General features: G+C 34.7%; 1 pseudogene; it reads right to left on the minus strand.

Moving 5' to 3' along the window:
• Window positions 1–1,452: 1,452 nt before the first annotated feature.
• Window positions 1,453–2,401, minus strand: LOC120215524 (annotated as a pseudogene).
• Between the last annotated feature and the right edge of the window lie 8,306 nt (window positions 2,402–10,707).

Below are 10,707 nucleotides of genomic sequence, written 5' to 3' on the forward strand. Positions count from 1 at the left end.
CTAAATGTTTACATTGTGGAAATTCTTCATAGATATTCATAATAATAAAAAGATGTAAATTATTTTTGTTATCTAATATATAATATTTATTATATCTTCTATATACAATAATTTATTTATTTATCTTTATATTTATACTTAATATGCATACTTTATCATTATTATTTATCTCATTAATTATATTACAAAAACATAATTCAAATAAGTAAGAAAATATAACACTAAAAATCATATTATCTATAATTTTATATTTCACCGTCATCATCATTATATTTGTTAATATTTTAATAAAATGTTGTTGTCTTCTCATTGTGCTTTAAAATTCATTATTTTTTTGCAATGCTTAAATAAAATAAAACATTGCTTTTTCTGCTGTCTCAATGGATCATGTGTAAATCTTGCATACAAAACAAATATGGCTTAGAGCTATAGAAGTTTTCATCTCAGGAAACGAAACAGTGATCCACCGAGAAATCCCACGAACTGATGTACGACGACGGTGGAATCATGTTGGGGTCAATAGAACGTCTCAACGCTTGAAGAGCTCTGGTGTCCGACCTCAACCTTATCAAATGAACAAGTGCGAACATGAAGCTAAAACCATTGCAACGACAACGGAATTCGAAGAAGAGGATGAGATCGAATCCGTTTCTTTGAAGATTTATTTGATGGTAACGTAAGTTAGGGGGCATAAGGTATAAACAGTTACATTTAGATGGTATAATTTACACGATGATAATAAAGTAAAGACGCTGAACATCAAGTAGAAAGATAGTGAACTGGTTTCTTATCTAAGGCACAAAATTTGATCTTACTCCTTTCAACCTACTTTCTATCAACAAAAATATTATACAAAAATTTTGTAATTTGGTGAAACAAGCATGGAGCTGTCACTAGATTGTCCATGGTTCAAATTATTTATTTAATTTTTTTAATTCTTTTTGTTGTCTTCAGGTTCCAAGTCTTCTTCCCGACTAAACCGGACCGACTCACGTCGCACATCTAATTTTGGTATATGAGTCACTCAACGGGAATTACATGTAAATCCAATAGTAAAAGAGAATATTATTCTCCTTAATGGGATTGAAACACAACTATAACTTTCATTAATATGTTGAGTAACATCAGTAGTATAAAAGACTATTATTCTTCCTAAAAGATTCGGGTTCCAAACAATTTCTGTAAAACGTATATATATATTAATAGGCTAAAAAGATTTTGAACAAATAGTATCTTATTCACCTCAAAAACAACTCTTCTAGAATTGATCAAGCCAAATCTATATGAAATTGCAGTATGATTTCCCATGAACTTGAAGATCATATATGTATGTTCATGTTCGAAAGCGCATCGAAAACTTGTTCCTATAAAGAAAAACGAAGGCAACATAATCAGAAAGCAAGACGAGATGCTATGCGTACATGTGAAACTATATAGTTTGATCACATCACATACAACCTCATCCTAGATCAGGGACCATGAAGTACTCGTCGTCATCGTCTGGGATCTCGATTCTAGGCTTCTTAAGAGGCATGGGTAGGTCGGTATGTGCTAAAGCCTCCTGAGGCAATTGATCACCGAAAAGACCAATGTCTGCCAGCCATTCAAGCTCTCCAAGCTCAAACTGCTCTTTTGCAACAAAACAAGGAACAAAAAAATTATTGGAAGACGAATAAAATTCAATCGAACTCGAATCGTAGTGTTGGATTAATAATAGTTTCTCACCTTGTTTAGAGATTGAATGTCCGAGAGTTCTAACAGATCATCAACAGCCCATTGGGAAGCAAAGCTTGAGTGCTGATGTTGCGGCGTTTTCATTGAAGTCTGAGGTGCACTCTTGTTGGGTGGCTCCAACACATTGTTTTCAGTCTTTTTATTGCAACTCGAACTCAAGGCGACTCAGATTTCGGTGGCGAGGAACTTTGGTGGTTCGCGGCAAGGCTACCGACAGGATGGATCTGTTCGTCGCAATCACGGTAGAAAAGGGCTCTATCTTCAACACAAAAGATGAAAACTGCTTTGTCCTGTATGACATATATGCACAAGATTCACAGTCTATGTTAGAACATTCAAACTCAGCATGTATTAAGAGGATTCAAATCCATAGTACGACGTGATAATTTCTTATACTATTACTATGTTCGGATTTCGTAACGCTAGTGATAAATAAGATTACAAAAAATTCATGAAATAAACCAGAAAAAGCGAAATTCTGAACCTGGCAAATATCACAAGGAGGAAGCTTGTTGGAAAGGCACTGAAGGAGAAGCCTTTGGTGCTTGCTTGCAAGCTTGTTAGCTGCATGAACTTCAATGTCACATTTAGCACAAAGTGCAGCCTCATCTGCACAACATATCACTGTTGCTTGTGCTCTTTCACAAACATCACACTAGATTTTCATTTCTTTTCTTTCACTAAAGCTTGGATCTTTGATTGAAATCACTCTTCCAGACCAAATATTTCCCCTTGTTTCAGAAATTCAAGAGGAACCATTGTTCAAAACCTTGAGACAATGATGAAAAACTGGACCCCAAGAAGTAAAAAGGTTCTCTCTTTTTTCCTGAGAAACAAACACCCAAGTAATAGAACAGAGGATATTCAGAAAATCAAGAGAAACCTACAGTTTACAAACTTGTGAAAACGATAAAAACTGAAGCAAGAAGTGAACAAGATCTGGGTATACCTTAAACAAGTTTCCTTTCTCGTTCTTCCTGAGAAAAGGGGAGGAAAAGAAAGAAAAAAATCTGGGGAAAATATGGGATTTAAGAGAAGATAAGAGAGAGAGCTTGGAATCGTGGAAGATACAAGAATGGAAGAATTAACGGTGGAAAATCAAAGAGATTGGATTGGAGATAAGATTGTGAAATCAAAATCAAGAACAAAGAACGCTTGGGAGAAGAAGCGGAGGTAAACGGGAAAAGAGGGTATTTTAGCCCATAGAACAGGGAATAAAAGAATACCTAAGAAAAGCATGGGAATAACATTCCTAATAAACGGAGAATTTTTTTACTGTTTGGAATATATTATTCCTTCCTAGTGGGAATATTTCCGATCCAAACATGGGATTTTGAATCTAGAAAAAAAAATACCCACCAGGAATCTTATATTCCATGATCCAATCACCCCCTAATGGGTTTACAATTAGGTTTTTTAGAGTTATTTGGGAAATAGTTAGTGAAGATTTTATTAAGACTGTGCAACTCTTCTTTCAGTCATCCTCCCTAATATCAGCTTTTAATGTCACTGTCATTGCACTGGATTAATGCTTGTGTTACCTCTCCTGATTTTGTATTTCATTCAGTAGAAGTCTTGTGTGGTTTTTTAAAGGTAAGAGGAGTGTTAGGCAGGGTGACCCCCTGTCCCCTTATCCTTTTGCGTTAGTAATGAATGTCATATTTTTTCCCTTAACTCTACTACGCTTCAAGGGATTTTAAATTCCATCCCATATGTAAAAGGGTATCGCATACCCATTTATTTTTCGCGGATGGCCTCTTGATCTTTTTTGTAAAGGGGACATTAATTTTGTTCTAGGTGTGCTGAGTGTGTTGGATGTTTTCTTATAGCATTTTTAGCTTGAAGTTGAATGCTACTAGTTCTGAACTTTTTCTCTCTAGTATGAGTTGCGATTATATTACTGATCTTGTTAGTTGCATGAGGTTCCAAATTAGGAAGCTATCAAATCGTTAAGAATTCTTTTGATAACCAGGAAGTTATCCATTAAGGACTACACCCCTTGGTTGAGAAGATAGTAGAGAAGTTGAAGCTGTGGATAGGGTAGCTGCTCAATTATGGGGTAAGCTTCAACTCATTCAATTGGTCCTCTACACTATCTCTAATTGCTGGTGTAGGCAAGTCCCCCTTCCCAAGACAGTGATTAAGAGGATTGAGTAACTTTTTTCGTGATTCTTTTGTAAGGGTTGTGACAATTAAATCAAGGGAATGAGGATAGGTTGAAAGCATAAGGAGGTCTAGGGCTGAAAATTTTATAGTGCTAGTCTAAAGCTTGTATTTTGGCTTTAATGAGGAATATCATAGCTAGTCATGGGTCTTTATGGGTTGTTTGGATGCGTGAGTAGATTTTGAAAGGGGTTGATTTCTAGCATGTTGACCTCAAAGCTAATTTCAATTAGATTATCAAGAATCTCTTGAAGCTTAGGAGCGAAGCAGCTGGAGTGTTTGCTTCTGTTAATGATTGGTCTGTTGTTAAAGCAAGGTGAATTTAGGAGAAAATCAGGGATAAAAAGAGCAAAGTGGCTTGACAAAAGTTGTTGTGGTTCCCATTGCACATCCCTAAACATGCCATAATTAGTTAAATGTCTATCCTGAATAGGCTTCCTACTTCCGATCAGGTGCAAAGGATAGGTCTTACGCTGGTGAATTCTTGTCTGCTCTATGAGACATGCATCCTTAGAATCTAGAGACCACATTTCCCTTAACTATCCCTTTTCTAAAGATATTTGATCTAGCATCCTAGGTCTTTGCCACATATCTAGGTTGATCTATGGTTGGTACGAGGAGCTGACTTGGGTTTCGGCTTATCTTAAAGGTAAATTCTTGCTTGTGGTTATTATTAAGCTAAAAATATGTAAATTTCCAACAACAGCTAAAGATGAAAAAAGAAAGAAAATGTTAAATGAATAAAAAATATTTTTTAGTTTTTACTTCAACACCTGTTGATACCAATATATATCACGTTAACCAATTAGTAATGAATTAACAACACAATAATAAAACAATTAATTCAAAAAATGCAGTGAAAAAATAAAAATAATTTAATAATAAAAATAATATAAAATTTAAAACCTAATGACTAATTACATAGTTTATCTTTATTTTTAAATTAGTACATTAGATTATTTTATTAATATGTGTATGGTGTAACTATGAAATATATGACATTCTTAAAGAGAAAATTTAGAGTTATTTCTTGAGTTAGAGATTAGGATGTATTTGGAATACACTCACATTTCATATAGATTTTAAACTTTTATATAATTTAAATACTTTTTATTGATGATTTAATATTATATTTTTAAAATTTCATATTTAATATAACTTTTTAATTAGATCTCTTAATATAAAAAACATGTCAATATTATATTAGAATTTTATGTTTTATAGAATAATTATATTTTAATGTTATATTTGTTAGTAGTATCGGCAAATGATAAACCTACCAATAATAATAGCGACAGCGACTCTCTGAAATTGCTCCACCTCACGTGGGCAGTGAAAACTAAACTGACAGCAGGAATAGTTAAAGGTCTGGCCTACCTGCCTTCACCATTACCAAAAAACCAGACAAACATGAGTTGCTCTTTTCGAAGCATTTATAAAATTTTGGATCCATCAAATAATATTTCATATCTACACATTTTAAGACGTTTTTCCTGATATATCACTTATAACCTATATAAAATGAATGTGGTCTATTTCGTTTAGATGTAAATTATATATCTCGATATTTTTATGATACGGTAACATTTTAACGTTTTAATTTAATTTAAATTATTAGTAATAATTTATTTATTTATTTAATGCATGATTATTAATTTAAAAATTAATTTTTGTAATTATTTAATTTTAGAAGAGGGACTGTGTATTAAATTCTTTTATTAGGAATCTTAAATTAGTTATACCTAGTTGTGTCTTGATGTATTTAGTAGAGGCTGGATTCGGCCACATAGGTAGATATGAGGGTCACTGTAAGATAAAACCAGATCTTATTGCTGCCTCAGTAGAGCGGTGGAGGCCGGAGACCCACACATTCCATCTTCCGTGCGGAGAGTGCATTATTACACTTGAGGATGTTTCTATGCACCTGAGGCTTCCGGTGGATGGAGATATGATATCGGGGATGGCGCACTGTTCCTGGACTACTTTGTGCCGGGAGTATCTAGGACATGTCTCGTAAAGTTTTAGCAGTGGTCGGATACCATTAAATTAGTTAGATGCCAATTTTCGGGAGTTGAGCGAGGACGCCTCTAATGATGAAGTTAAAATGTATGCACGGGCATGCATACTGCAGCTGATAAGATGGGTTCTGATGCCGGACAAATCGCGCAACCAAGTTCACTGTATGTGGTTGTGACATCTTGGCGACTTTCGTCTGGTCGGATCACTCAGTTGGGGCTCGGCAGTTTTGACTTTCCTGTACAGGGAGATGTGTCGAGCCACTGACTACAGGAAAAATGCTATCGGTGGATGTTTCCTGCTGCTACAGTCTTGGGCATGGTATCGATTGCCCTTTTTATGTCCCGTTGTCAAGAACCCATTCGTATTTCTGCTACTATTAAGGTAATTATAAAACTGATTTCGTATATTAATCATTTTATATAGTGTATAATAAAAAAATTCCTTGAATAGGTGGTCTACTGATAAGAAAAATCATCAGGAGCTACCTGATGATTTAGAAAAAATAAAGGTGCTAATCGATCAGAAGGCTGGCACACATGTATGCATTTTAATGTTTAAAAATCGATTTTAGATTATAGTTATATAATTAGATTATTATTTTGATAAAAATTATATATATTTGTTTTAGTTTGAATGGGTGTCATATTCTAATGATGGTGTGAGGATGGTGATCCCACCTGAGTTGAGGGGCCTATCAAATGTTTAGATGACGATAGTCCCTTTGATATTTCGACTTATGCTCCCGCTTTTCTCTTGAACTGGCACATAAATTAATTGAAAACAATTAGTATAATATTTTTCAAATAATCATAATAAACAATAAGTATAATAAAAAAATATTATAACAAAATTACCTTATAACGAAAGATCGAACGAACTTCTGAATCAAATATAAGAGAATTGTTGGGTGTTATTTACTGGTTGAAAGGATTGTTGTATTAATTTCACTGTTGAGAGGGAATTGTGAGAGAGTTTACGGGGAGAGGGCTATTTATAGCCGAGAGAGGATGTTTTAAAGCCGAGAAGTTCGGGTAAATAATGCAAGGCGCGGTCCCTGCACCGCACCTTGCATTTTGCATGTCTGATAATTGAGCATGTGATAATTGAAAAGCGTGGCCCCTGCCCCACGCTATAGCCCTACGTGGCGTAAGGCACGCCCTAGGGATCGCGCTTTAGGCACGTGTATCCAACTCAACATAAAAGCACGCTGCAGGGGGTGCGTCTTATCCCACGTGGCGCCAGATCAGCGTAAAGCGCGCTGCAGGGGGCGCTCCTTACTACAAAGGGCGCTCCTTACTACAAAGGGCGTTCCTTACTACAAAGGGCGCTCCTTACTGCAAAGGGTGTTAGATCGAGAAATATAGTCTGAAGGGTGTCTGACAGGAAATTTTATAAGGTATAGGTGATATATCGAGAAAAACGTCACATTTTAACATATATCCATTAATACCGATTAACGTTTTAGAATTGTGGACATAATTAGTTTTGGGTAAATTACGCTTTTGGTCACTCAACTCTACCCATTTTTGACCATTCAACTTTAAAATTTTTAAATTCTACCAATAAAAATTTACTTATATTTATATTTTGATCATTTAACTTTAAAATTTTAAATTTCATCACTCAACTTAAAAATTCCACTCATTCTAGGAACTTGACCGTTAAGTTTTGAGTCTTTTTAGTTCTAAATTTTCATAAAATTGTAACATTCTTTTCTTTATACCCGAAAATTATTCTCCATTATTTTGTGACATAATTAATATTGAAATGCTTCTTTTTATCCCAATTTGGGTTTCCTCAATATTTTATCAAAATAAAAAAATCAAATCAAAACTTCAACGTAAAATATATAATCTCCACCATTTGATCAACTTAGAATTGCTTTTTCTCCTCGTTATCAAACTCTCCATCATTTTAGAAGATAATTCCATGACATCAATGAATTAGAGGGAGCCCCAAAATCTGAGCTTGAAATGAAATTTCATTTTTTTCGTTTAAATATATCAAAAAATATAAACGATGTTAAAGATAAACGAAGCTGTGTTTGATTTTGTTTCTAGTTTCTATAATTATTATCAGGTATATTCTTTTCTTCCATTAGGTTTAGAGAGGTTTTTAACGAGATACTTAGTATTAATTATCTTTCTTCTAAAAAAATGATAAACGAAATTTAAAAGTTAATTGATAATATTACAAAATTTAAATTAAATTAAATTTACAAAACTGAAACATACGAACAAATTTAAATGACAAAATATAGTTTGCCCTTAATTCTTTCTGTTTCTTTGTTACTTCCTTTTCTGACATCGTCTTATTTAATATTGTTCCAAAAGCGAATTTTCTCTATTTGAGTATTAATAGGGAGGTGTGTAAATTATTATATGATACAATGATAGTGAAATAAAGTTGTCGACAGTTGTTTTCGTCCAAGTTCCGATTTGTTATAAGTATTATTATTATATTAATTATTACAATTTTACTGGCCCAAATATGAAGCCCAAATTACAAATTGAAGACCCCAAATGAAAAATACAACCCGAAGCCCGATTATAACCAGACCCAATTTAGGCATATACTTGACCCGAACAGCCCAACAGGCCTAGAAGCAGATCCAAGTTCAGCTAGGGTTTCCCACATGCATCTCAAGCGCCGCACAAATCTCCACCGTTGGATCTGGCCAGATCCAACGGCCCCAAGTGTAACCAGCAGAAACCCTAGGGCACTCATTGTAACCCTAGGGCTATTTCGGCCGCTGCCATAGTGTTATGATGCCTCCGTCGCCGAACGCTCCAACCAACAGATGCCACGACACTACCACGTCATAACCGGATCCACGAGATCTGGGTGCATTTAATACACCCAGTCCCTCCACCGCACAGCTCACAACGGCCCCAAGTGTAACCAGCAGAAACCCTAGGGCACTCATTGTAACCCTAGGGCTATTTCGGCCGCCGCCATAGTATTATGATGCCTCCGTCGCCGAACGCTCCAACCAACAGATGCCACGACAATACCACGTCGTCGCCGGATCCACGAGATCTGGGTGCATTTAATACACCCAGTCCCTCCACCGCACAGCTCACAGCCCCTAGGGTGAGTCACCACCGTAGCTCAGGTGACTCACCGGGGTTTACCCTTTTAACCAGTCCAAAGAGAACATCGAAAGACCCTATAAATAGGACGAACCTATAAGAGAAGAGGACGAGGAAAAAAAGAGAGCAAGCAAGCCCAAAACAACAACCAAATCACATAAAATCAGATAATAGAGAGAGAGAGAGAGAGAAGTCTTACCGTCATCGGAGTATCTACGCGCCTCTACACGCCACCAGAGAAGACGAAACATCGAAGGTATAAACCTTAGATCTGCTCTGATTAAGGGGTTTTTTTAAGGGTAAATAGCTTTCGATTTAGGCTTTAGGGGAAGAAATGAACATTTTGGGTTAGTTTGGTACTTTTCGGCCACCGTGGATGGTGGCTGACGGTGGCGGTTGACGACGTTGTATGGCTGCCGGCCGGGGATGAATTCCCTCCAGTGAGGAAATTCTAGTGAAAAGCGAAAGCTTCTCTCTCTTAGAGAGAGAAACAGAGAAGGAGAAATGAAGCTTTAAGCCTCTTCAGGCCTAACGAGGCCTTTTTATACCCCTCTCCGAACGATGTCGTTTTGGGGAGGGGTATGTGTGTAATATCGATTATGGGAAAATTATGCCAAGGGTCCCTATAACTTTGTAAACATTTAATTTAGTCACTGAAAGCATGTTTTAATATATTTTAATTTAATTTTCAAGTTTTATTAATTTTCATTTTGGTCACTGCCATATTTATATTTATTTTAGGATAAAATAACCTATTTAGTCCTTTATACTTTAATTATTTATATTTACGTCCTGTATTAATAATTTAGGGTAAATTACGTTCTTAGTACATCTTTTAATATTATTTCGAATTAGGTTAATTAATATCAATATTTTATGTTTTAATCATTAATTATTATAATAAGACTAATTATAATATTAGTATAATTTTACATATTAGGATAACTTTATAATATAGTTTTAATATTAAATATTATAATAAGGCTATTAATATTTATAATAAATATTATTTAGTAATTATTTATTTTAAGTTATTTGTAAATTTAAATTTAAAAACAAATTTATAATTTATTGCAAAGACACTAATTAATAAAACCAGTACCAATTTTCGGCGTTGCGGGGGTGTTAATCATTCCCCATACGTAACCGACTCCCTTATTTTTCTGGTAAAGCAGTCACCGTGTTGTATTATTTTAATATTATTCTTAGGAATTATATTAGAATAATATAACATTTTGGTGACCAATCTCACCATATTAAAAGATTGATGGGACTCTACAACTTAGTATTTCATCTGATTCAAGGAAGATAAACACTCACTTTTTCGAGACTTGTTACACCTTGGGTGTACTATTTGCACTCTCCGTCATCGGGCAGAGAAATGTCTCGACAACTTGGCGACTCTACTGGGGACCTTTTTTTTAAAAAAAGATAGTCAAGCCACCAGTTTATTAATTATTTGTCTTTGCAATAAAATTATAAATTTGTTTTAAATATATTTTTTTATCCTTTAATTATTTTATTAATCATACTAACTTTTGTATTTTTATGTGTACAGATTTAATTAATGTCTTTAGAATAAAATAAGTAGGGTGTACATTATTTTATTCCTGTTATGCTTTTACTCACCCACTGTGCACTGCATTCATGATGTGAACTAAAACCCCGCTCTTATCCTTTTTAGTTTGAATGAGAAACT

Source organism: Hibiscus syriacus, unplaced genomic scaffold, assembly GCF_006381635.1.
Source record: "Hibiscus syriacus cultivar Baekdansim isolate YM2019G1 unplaced genomic scaffold, ASM638163v2 tig00110123_pilon, whole genome shotgun sequence".
In the NCBI taxonomy this organism is placed as follows: Eukaryota; Viridiplantae; Streptophyta; class Magnoliopsida; order Malvales; family Malvaceae; genus Hibiscus; species Hibiscus syriacus.